The following is a 12009-nucleotide window of genomic DNA, read 5'->3' as shown; positions in this document are numbered from 1 at the left end:
AACTTATCTAGATGTGTTGTGAGAACTTTGAACCCCCAAGTGTTTCACTACAGTTTGTAACGCAAAGCCGTGAAAATAAAAATTCTTTTTTTTTTTCACAAAAATGATTTTTTAGCCCCCAGCTTTGTATTTTTACAAGGGTAACAGAATAAATTGGACCCTAAAAGTTGTTTTCCAATTTGTCCTGAGTACGCTGATACCCCCTATGTGGGGGGCAACCACTGTTTGGGCACATGACAGAGCTCGGAAGGGAAGGAGCGCCATTTGGAATGCAGACTTAAATGGATTGGTCTGCAGGCGTCACGTTGCATTTGCAGAGCCCCTGATGTACCCAAACAGTACAAACCCCCCACAAGTGACCCCATATTGGAAACTAGACCTCCCAAGGAACTTATCTAGATGTGTTGTGAGAACTTTGAACCCCCAAGTGTTTCACTACAGTTTACAACGCAGAGCCGTGAAAATAAAACATATTTTTTTCCCACAAAAATGATTTTTAGCCCCCCAAATTTTTATTTTCCCAAGGATAACAAGAGAACTTGGACCCCAGAAGTTGTTGTTCAATTTGTCCCGAGTACGCTGATAACCCATATGTTGGGATAAACCCCTTTTTGGACGCACGGGAGAGCTCGGAAGGGAAGGAGCACTGTTTTACTTTTTCAACGCAGAATTGGCTGGAATTGAGATCGGACGCCATGTCGCGTTTGGAGAGCCCCTGATGTGCCTGAACAGTGGAAACTCCCCAATTCTACCTGAAACCCTAACCCAAACACACCCCTAACCCTAATCCCAACGGTAACCCTAACCCTACCCCTAACCTCACCTCTAACCGTTTAATGAACATTTTCTGACAGTCATAAGTGCCACGTATTTAAGTGCCACGTATTTAAGTGCCACATATTTAAGTGCCACATATTTAAGTGCCACGTGTTTCAGTGCCACGTGTTTCAGTGCCACGTGTTTCAGTGCCACGATATTTCAGTGCCACGTATTTCAGTGCCACGTACTATAAATACTATAACTATGTGGTTATACGTGGCACTGAAATATCGTGGCACGTAAATACGTGGCACTTAAGTACGTGGCACTTAAGTACGTGGCACTTAAATACGTGGCACGTAAATACGTGGCACGTAAATACGTGGCACGTAAATACGTGGCACTTAAGTACGTGGCACTTAAGTACGTGGCACTTATATACGTGGCACTTATATACGTGGCACTTATATACGTGGCCACTGAAATATCGTGGCACTTATATACGTATATAAACGTATATTTTAGTGCCACGTATTTCAGGTTAGGGGTAGGGTTAGGGGTAGGGTTTTTTTTTTTTGTTTGTTTTCTTGTGTTTTTCTATAAAAACGCATGCGTCTAAAAACGCATGCGTTTTACCACGTTTACATGCGTTTTTTCACACATGCGTTTTTTTAAAAAACGCATGCAGATAAAAACGCAAGTGTGAAACCAGCCTAAAAGACGCTTTTTATAGCAAAAAAGTTTTTGCGTCTCCACATTTTGAGACCTATAATTTTTCCACATTTTGGTCCACAGAGTCATGTGAGGTCTTGTTTTTTGTGGGACGAGTTGACGTTTTTATTGGTAACATTTTCGGACACGTGACCATTTTTGATCACTTTTTATTCCGATTTTTGTGAGGCAGAAGGACCAAAAACCAGCTATTCATGAATTTCTTTTGGGAGAGGCGTTTATACCGTTCCGCGTTTGGTAAAATTGATAAAGCAGTTTTATTCGTCGGGTCAGTACGATTACAGCGATATCTCATTTATATAATTTTTTTATGTTTTGGCGCTTTTATACGATAAAAACTATTTTATAGAAAAAATAATTATTTTGGTATCGCTTTATTCTCAGGACTATAACTTTTTTATTTTTTTGCTGATGATGCTGTATGGCGGCTCATTTTTTGCGGGACAAGATGACGTTTTCAGCGGTACCATGGTTATTTATATCCGTCTTTTTGATCGCGTGTTATTCCACTTTTTGTTCGGCGGTATGGTAATAAAGCGTTGTTTTTTGCCTCGTTTTTTTTTTTTTTTTCTTACGGTGTTTACTGAAGGGGTTAACTAGTGGGGCAGTTTTATAGGTTGGGTCGTTACGGACGCGGCGATACTAAATATGTGTACTTTTATTGTTTTTTTTATTTTATTTAGATAAAGAAATGTATTTATGGGAATAATATTTTTTTTTTTTTTTCATTATTTTGGAATATTTTTTTTTTTTTTTTTTACACATTTGGAAAATTTTTTTTTTAACTTTTTTACTTTGCCCCAGGGGGGGACAATACAGATCGGTGATCTGCCAGTTTGCATAGCACTCTGACAGATCACCGATCTGAGGAAAGTGCAGGCTGCTTCACAGTGCCTGCTCTGAGCAGGCGTCTGTGAAGCCACCTCCCTCCCTGCAGGACCCGGATCCGCGGCCATCTTGGATCCGGGTCTGGGAGCTGCAGGGAGGGAGGTAAGACCCTCGCAGCAACGCGATCACATCGCGTTGCTGCGGGGGGCTCAGGGAAGCCCGCAGGGAGCCCCCTCCCTGCGCGATGCTTCCCTGCACCGCCGGCACATCGCGATCATGTTTGATCGCGGTGTGCCGGGGGTTAATGTGCCGGGGGCGGTCCGTGACCGCTCCTGGCACATAGTGCCGGATGTCAGCTGTGATAATCAGCTGACACCCGGCCGCGATCGGCGGCGCTCCCCCCGTGAGCGCCGCTGATCGCGTATGACGTACTATCCCGTCGGCGGTCATACGGGCCCACCCCACCTCGACGGGATAGTACGTCAAATGTCGGGAAGGGGTTAAAAACAGGGTGGCACATGTTAAGGAGCTGAAACTCTTAAACCCTTCATCCGATTTTAATGTGGATACCCTCAAATGAAAGCTGAAAGTCTGAACTTCAACTGCATCTGAATTGTTTTGTTTAAAATTCATTGTGGTATTGTCTATAACCAAAACTAGAAAAATGTTGTCTCTGTCCAAATATATATGGACCTAACTGTACATACAACATACATACTACATACATACTACATACATACATACTATATACATACATACTACATACATACATACAACATACATACTACATACATACTACATACACACTACATACAACATACATACATACTACATACTGTACATACAGACAACATACATACTACATGCATACAACATACAGTACATACATACATACTACATACATACTACATACATACTACATACATACATACAACATACATACTACATACATACTACATACATACTACATACATACATACAAACATACTACATACAAACATACTACATACATACATACATACTAAATACATACTACATACATACATACTACATACATACATACTACATACATACATACAACGTACATACTACATACAGTCATAGCAGGTTACAAATATTGTTTAAAAAAAACCCAAAAATGGAAAAAAAACAGCGTGGGCTCCAGCGCAATTTTCTGCGCCAGAGAGGGAAAGCCTACGGCCGGGGTCCAATATTTGTAGCCTGCTATGAATATCAGCCCGCAGCTGTCTGCATAGCCTTTACTGGCTATTAAAATAGGGGGACCCCCAAAAAAATGACGTGGGGTCCCCCTATATTTTATAGCCAGAAAAGCTACGCAGACAGATGCAGGCTGATATTCATAGCCTAGAGAGGGGCCATGGATATAGCCCCCCCCCCCGGCTACAAATACCAGTCCGCAGCCGCCCCAGAAATGGCGCATCTGTAAGATGCACCAATTCCGGAACTTAGCCCCTCTATTCCCGCTCCCGTGTAGCGGTGGGATATGGGGTAATAAGGGGTTAATGTCACCTTGCTATTGTAAGGTGACATTAAGCCGGGTTAATAATGGAGAGGCGTCAATAAGACACCTATCCATTATTAATCCTAGTGTAGTGAAAGTTAAAAAATAAAATGAAGACACAGCCAGAAAAAAGTATTTTAATATTCTTAATTTGACCATACTTACCATACGTCAGCGCCTGCAAAAAATGTAAAATAATAAACCTTATACTACCTGTCCGCCGTAGTCCAATTAATAACAAGTGTCCCACGACGATCTCCCCTATAGAACAGTGACATCGGGTGATGTCACTGCTCTATAGGACCTTCAGTGACACACTGACAGGCGACAATGGCTCCTGCAGTGCATCACTGAGAGGTTACTATAGTTCAGAGTCTCACTTTATGGCAATTGCTGCATGGGAAATTTCTCACACAGCAATGCCAAAAGTGAGACTAGGGACTATTTTTTTACAGCGGTGGAGGAATACAGTGCGGAAGGATACCTTCCTCCCGTCATTGTATTCCTGGAGCCCCTATAGAGCGATCGCATCAGCTGATGCTGCCGTTCTCCACGGGAGATCGTCGTGGGACACTCGTGGATTTCTGCGGATCAGGGAGTATATTGTTTATTTGTTTGTTATTTTCATATTTTTTACAGATGACACTGGCTTCGGGGGAAAAAAGTGACAAGTGATGGTGAGTATGTACTCTATGTTATATGTACTGTATGTCTGTATTGTATGTAAGGTATGAATGTACTGTATGTAGTATGTATGTAGTATGTATGTATGTAGTATGTATGTTGTATGTATGTAGTATATAGTATGTATGTAGTATGTATGTAGTATGTATGTATGTAGTATGTATGCTGTATGTATGTTGTATGTATGTAGTATGTATGGTGTATGTAGTATGTATGTAGCATGTTGTATGTTGTATGTATGTATGTATGTAGTATATAGTATGTTGTATGTATGTGGTATGTAGTATGTATGTAGTATGTATGTATGTAGTATGTATGTATGTAGTATGTATGTACAGTATGTATGTAGTATGTATTGTATGTAGTATGTTGTATGTATGTAGTATGTATGTTGTATGTATGTAGTATGTATGTAGTATGTTGTATGTATGTATGTATGTAGTATGTATGTAGTATGTATGTTTGTGTTTGTTTTTTTTACATTCAACACATTAGCCGGATGATGGGACTACTACTGTCCCATCATTGGCTAATGTGTCAATCACTGCCATTGTAGCAGGCATAGCCCGATGGGACTTGTAGTCCCATCGGATGATGCCTGCACACAAACACAAAGACCCCCGAGAGGCCCGTACAGACCCCCGGCAGGCTGCACAGACCCCGAGAGGCCCGCACAGACCCCCGAGAGGCCCGTACAGACCCCTGGCAGGCCGCACAGACCCCTGGCAGGCCGCACAGACAACTGAGAGGCCCGTACAAACCCCCAGCAGGCCCACACAGACCCCCCCACGGTCCCACACAGACACGAAGTCTCCGCCCATGCACCGCCCACACTCTTCCCCCCTCCCGAACTGGATGTGCAAGGAAAGAAGGGGTTTATTTTCATTCCGATATTTGTGTCCCATTGACTTGCATTGGTTTCCGGTATCGGTATGGGCGATATCCGATATTTTTGGGATATCGGCCGATCCAATCCGATCCTGATATTTCCCGATATCGGAAGGTATCGCTCAACACTATTTGGGACTCTTACCCTCATCATCCGACACCTGCTGCCATTCATAACAGTGACAGCCAGCTGCGACCTTGCAGCGCTGGAGTCCAGGGTTCTAATTCCGCCTTGGACAACATCTGCAAGGAGTTTGTATGTTCTCCCCGTGTTTGCGTGGGTTTCCTCCCGGTACTCCGGTTTCCTCCCACATTCCAAAAAGACATACTGATAGGGAAATTAGATTGTGAGCCCCATCGGGGACAGTGACGATAATGTGTGCAAACTGTAAAGCGCTGCGGAATATGTTAGCGCTATATAAAAATAAAGAATTTTATTTATATATTATTAATGAAAAACCCGTCTCAAACCACCGTACATTCTTAACCAACCAGGCAAAACTCACAGCTGGGGGCTGCAACCCCCAGCTGTCAGCTTCTGCAAGGTTGGTTATCAAGAATAGAGTGGTCCCCATGCTGTTTTTTTTTAAATATTTAAATAAATAATTTAAAAAAACGGCATGGGGTCCCCCCCATTTTAGACCACCAGCCTTGCTAAAGCTCACAGCTGGGGGCTGTTCTTCTCAGACTGGTAAGGGGCCATTGATATAGGCCCCGCTAGCCTAAAAACAGCAGTCCCCAGCTGTGTGTTTTGCCTTGTTGGTTCAATAAAATAGGGAGGAACCTCCATCGGTTTTTCATTCATTTATTTCCGAACAATCGCAGCCGGTGGCTGTGGAATACCCCGATCATCCGCACCTTCTGTCACTGTTATTAGCGGCAGCAGGTGTCGGATGATGAGGTAACAGTCCCAAAAGCCACCACCTGCTATCGTTCGGACTTTAATATAATGCTCATCATTCTCCTCTGCTCTCCAGCAGAGCAGGGGAGAATGATGAGAGCTAGCTTCAGCACCAGCCGCCGGGGAACAGCGCTTACTGTAGTGCTTCTTCCCCGGCGGCTGTCCGTGTGGTACTGTTACGGCACACAGTTGCCACACATATTACACACACGGACACGGATATCTCCAGTACCGTTTTTTCTGATACTGGGAATAACAAGACATGTGAAACTGGCCTTAAAAGAAGTCCAATTTTTCTCCACACCTCCTGTGCAAAGGGGCATTTCCAGAAGGTATGCAAAACATTCTCATCAATAGCACAGGAGGATTTTGGGCATTTGGGTTGTCTCTCCTATGCTGAATGTCTCTTGTGGGAAGGCACTGGTGGACTATGACCTAAGCCAGGTCTTTGTGACTGTTTGCATGGTATTTCCCATACACATTCCTTTTTCCCATACCTTTTTGGACCTGGCATGGGAAAAGTTGGAAACTTGAATCATTCCTTCTTTCTTTTTGATGAATGCAGACAAGACTTTCTGGTCCTTTAAGACAGAGGTGGGGAATCCTTTTTCTGCAAGGCCATTTGGATATTTATGTAAGACGGTGGTGCTGTTATGGACAGTAAGGAACACGTTGTCACTTTAAGCACCCCCTTGTCTGGTGTGATGGAATGTTCTGCTTTTCCTCTGCAATAGACTGTGAATGAACTGGGCTGTGCAGAGGGTGGGGGTAAAGCCTGAACAGCATGTGGGAACTGAAGCTGCTACATAGAGAACTTTATGCTGTTTTCTGCAAGAGAGGACCCACAGCTTGTAACAGATTGGACTTGTGAAATTTGACAGACTTTTCCGGGTGCAGCGAGAGTGGCTGTCCTGTGTGAGTTTGAAAAGCGACGAAGATACCGTGAAAGGGATTTACAGTTTCCAGGAGCACCTCCAGGACCCAGAAGCAAGGAGAAGACCACGTTCCACGGAACTGGCAGAAAGCCATGCGCACCACCGTACTAGACTGTTGGGGGGCCCCCGGGACTGGATCTGAGTCCCCAACATCACCGTGAGTTTGTTCCTGTTTTGTGCACATGTCAGGGCCTAGTGTAGGCTTCAATAGTCAGAACACGGCAGCTGTGAGGCCTGCTTAGTAAAGGCTAGGGAGGTTATACATAGAGTAGCATCATTATTTGTTTATTGTTTGCATTTACTTATGTGACCGTGCTATTTTACGGACAAGCTAAAGAATATAACTCTTGTAAATTAGCTGTTGCCATTGCATACCCCTGTTTGCATCTTCCTCATCCACTTCATTCCTTGACTTCCAATAAATGTACCCTTTGTTGTTTACACCTCATCTTGTGTACAGTAGTCTTCCTGCACCGTGGTGGTCCCCCGGCCTTCGCTTCATTTATACCATCCTTTGGGGGCTGTACAATCTCCGCCCACAAAGTACATCCTGACTCTGGCACTGGTTTCAGGACATAATCTTTCATTGCATGCCCTTCAGTGTTCAGTAGTGAACAATGCATGTGTGTGCTAACAGAGCAAGAAGAAATTAATGAGCTGGTGGCAATCAAAATACAGCTCCTTGCCCAAGAATGCAGTCCCTGAGAATCTGCTTGGGGCCTGATAAAAGGTCATCGAGAACTGTTAATGGCCCTGGGGCCTGAGCTTCCCCACCCCTGCTTTAAGATAACAGGGTCCATCTCCTTTAGGCCTCTTTCACACTTCCGTTTTTACAATCTGCACAGGATCAGTCAAAATGTTGAAAAGACGGTTTATGTGCTGATTGTAAAGAACGGATGCACTGGAGCCGTTTTTTTGACAGTTCCAGTGCATCCTAGAATGCTATGTGCACACGTTGTGTATGTGTCTTCACCGCAGTTTTTTGCTGCAAAAACGCATACACAACCCATGATAAAAATAATAATAAAAAATAAAAAAATCGTGATATTCTTACCTTCCGGTGTCCCGCGCAGCCCCTGCAGCCTTCCCGATGCTCACAATACTGCCGGCAGCTCTGGTTCCCAGTGATGCATAGCGAAATGACCGGTCTCGCGAGACCGCGACTTTTCGTGAGATTTCGCAATGTATTACTAGGAACGCTAGCTGCCGGGAGCATCGCTGCGCGGGACGTCGGTAGGTGAGAATACTGCGATATTTTTTTTTCTTAACCTGGTTTGTGTTGTGTATGCGTTTTTGCAGTGGAAAACCGCTGTGAAGACGCATACACAACAGGTGCACATAGCCTCGACGGGTCCGTCAGAAAGATGGGCCCAGTGCACACGTTTTCCTCAATCTGCACAGGATCCGTTATTTCAATGTCTTGACGGATCCTGTGCAGATTTTGAAGACGGAAGTGTGAAAGAAGCCTAAGACAGCAGACCCTGATTACTTTCTCGATACAAGCATAATGTTTTGGCGGACATAAAAGTACAGGTGTATTCAATGGACATCTAATCAAGTTTTAACCCCAGGAAGTATTTTCGTTTGTGCTTTTCATTTTTTGCTCCCCTTCTTCCCAGAGCCATAACTTTTTTATCTTATGGTCAAAATGATGGTGAGGGCTTGTTTTTTGTGGGACGAGTTGTACTTTTGAATTACACCATTGGTTTTAACATATCGTGTACTGGAAAACGGGAAAAAAATTCCAAGTACGTTGAAATTGCAAAAAAGTGCAATTCCACAATTGTCTTTTGTTTTGCTTTTTTACTAGGTTCACTAAATGCTAAAACTAACCATTATGATTCTCCAGGTCATTTTAAATTCATAGACACCAAACATGTCTAGGTTCTTTTTTATCTAGGTGGTGAAAAAAAAAATCCAAAGTTTGTTAAAAAAAAAAAAATTGCGCCATTTTCCGATATTCGTAGCTTCTCCATTTTTCATGATCTCGGGTTGGTTGAGGGCTTATTTTTTGTGTGCGGAGCTGACATTTTTAAAGATACAATCTTTTGATCGCCTGTTATTGCATTTTTATGCAATGTTGCGGCGACCAAAAAAACTATTCTGGCGTTTTGACTTTTCTTGTTACGCCGCTTAGCGGTCAGGTTAATTCTTTTTTATATTGATAGATCAGACGATTCTGAACCCAGCAATAATAAATATGTGTATATTTGATTTTTTTATTGTTTTATTTTAAATGAGACGGAAGGGGAGTGATTTTTTTATATTTTTTAAAACATTTTTTTTTACTTTTGGAATGCTTCAATAGTCTCCATGGGAGTCTAGAAGCTGCCATAGCCTGATCAGCTCTGCTACATACAGGCGATGATCAGATTGCCTATATGCAGCAGAATTGCTGACTAAGGCCGGAGTCACACTAGACCGTAATACAGACGAGTGCAATGCGATAAAAAATCGCATAGCACTCGGCCCAATGTTAATCTATGGGGCAGCTCCTATTATCCGTTGTTTTCTCGGCCGTATTCAGGATCCGAGTAAAATCGCAGCATGCTGCGATTGTCAGCGTATCTCGGCCGAGAATCGCCAATGCAAGTCTATGGGTGCAAGAAAAAATCGGATTACACACGGACCATGAGTGTGACTTGTGAGAAATACGCACCGGTGTTCTATAGAAAAACCGGCAATTCAGTGTGGTGTACAGTAAAATCACACTGACAGGTTAACCCCTTAGTGACAGAGCCAATTTGGTCCTTAATGACCGAGCCAATTTTTACAATTCTGACCAGTGTCACTTTATGAGGTTATAACTCTGGAACGCTTTATCGGATCCCGCTGATTCTGAAATTGTTTTTTCGTGACATGTTGTACTTCAAGTTAGTGGTAACATTTCTTCGATATTACTTGCGATTATTTATGAAAAAAATGGAAATATGGCGAAAATTTTTAAAATTTTGCAATTTTCAAACTTTGTATTTTTATGCCCTTAAATCAGAGAGATATGTCACAAAAAATAGTTAATAAATAACATTTCTCACATGTCTACTTTACATCAGCACAATTTTGGAAACAATTTTTTTTTTGTTAGGGAGTTATAAGGGTTAAAAGTTGACCAGCAATTTCTCATTTTTACAACACCATGTTTTTTTTAGGGACCACATCACCTTTGAAGTGATTTTGAGGGGTCTATATGATAGAAAATAACCAAGTGTGACACCATTCTAAAAACTGCACCCCTCAAGCTGCTCAAAACCACATTCAAGAAGTTTATTAACCCTTTACGTACTTCACAGGAACTAAAACAATGTGGAAGAAAAAAATGAACATTTAACTTTTTTTTGCAAACATTTTACTTCAGAACCATTTTTTTTAATTTTCACAAGTGTAAAAACAGAAATTTAACCACAAATTTTGTTGTGCAATTTTTCCTGAGTACGCCGATACCCCATATGTGGAGGTAAACCACTGTTTGGGTGCACCGCAGAGCTTGGAAGTGAAGGAGCACCGTTTGACTGTTTCAATGCAAAATTGGCTGGAATTGAGATCGGACGCCATGTCGCGTTTGGAGAGCCCCTAATGTGCCTAAACAGTGGAAACCCCCCACAAGTGACACCATTTTGGAAACTAGACCCCCCAAGGAACTTATCTAGATGTGTGGTGAGCACTTTGAACCCCCAAGTGCTTCACAGAAGTTTATAACGTAGAGCCGTGAAAATAAAAAATCGCATTTGTTTTCACAAAAATGATTTTTTCGCCCACAAATTCTTATTTTCACAAGGGTAACAGGAGAAATTAGACCACAAAAGTTGTTGTGCAATTTCTCCTGAGTACGTCGATACCCCATATGTGGAGGTAAACCACTGTTTGGGCGCACCGCAGAGCTTGGAAGAGAAGGAGTGCCGTTTTACTTTTTCAATGCAGAATTGGCTGGAATTGAGATCGGATGCCATGTCGTGTTTGGAGAGTCCCTGATGTGCCTAAACAGTGGAAACCCCCCACAAGTGATACCATTTTGGAAACTAGACCCCTTAAGGAACTTATCTAGATGTGTGGTGAGCACTTTGAACCCCCAAGTGCTTCACAGAAGTTTATAACGTAGAGCCGTGAAAATAAAAAATCTCATTTTTTCTACAAAAATGATCTTTTTGCCCCAAAATTTTTATTTTCACAAGGGTAACAGGAGAAATTAGACCACAAAAGTTGTTGTGCAATTTCTCCTGAGTACGTCGATACCCCATATATGGGGGTAAACCACTGTTTGGGCGCACCGCAGAGCTTGGAAGAGAAGGAGTGTCGTTTTACTTTTTCAATGTAGAATTGGCTGGAATTGAGATCGGACGCCATGTCACGTTTGGAGAGCCGCTGATGTGCCTAAACAGTGGAGACCCCCCAGATATGACACCATTTTGGAAACTAGACCCCTTAAGGAACTTATCTAGATGTGTGGTGAGCACTTTAAACCCCCAAGTGCTTCACAGAAGTTTATAACGTAGAGCCGTGAAAATAAAAAAATCGCATTTTTTCTACAAAAATGATCTTTTTGCCTCCAAATTTTTATTTTACCAAGGGTAACAGGAGAAAATGGACCCCAGAAGTTGTTGTACAATTTGTCTTGAGTACGCCGACACCCCATATGTGGGGGTAAACCACTGTTTGGGCGCATGGCTGAGCTCGGAAGCAAAGGAGCGCCATTTGACTTTTCAATGCAAAATTGACTGGAATTGTGTTGTGAAATTGGATTTTGGGCTCCCCCGGTGGCCACT

This window comes from Ranitomeya variabilis, chromosome 3 (assembly GCF_051348905.1).
Source record: "Ranitomeya variabilis isolate aRanVar5 chromosome 3, aRanVar5.hap1, whole genome shotgun sequence".
In the NCBI taxonomy this organism is placed as follows: Eukaryota; Metazoa; Chordata; class Amphibia; order Anura; family Dendrobatidae; genus Ranitomeya; species Ranitomeya variabilis.
Note: the sequence above shows the minus strand (reverse complement) of the source record.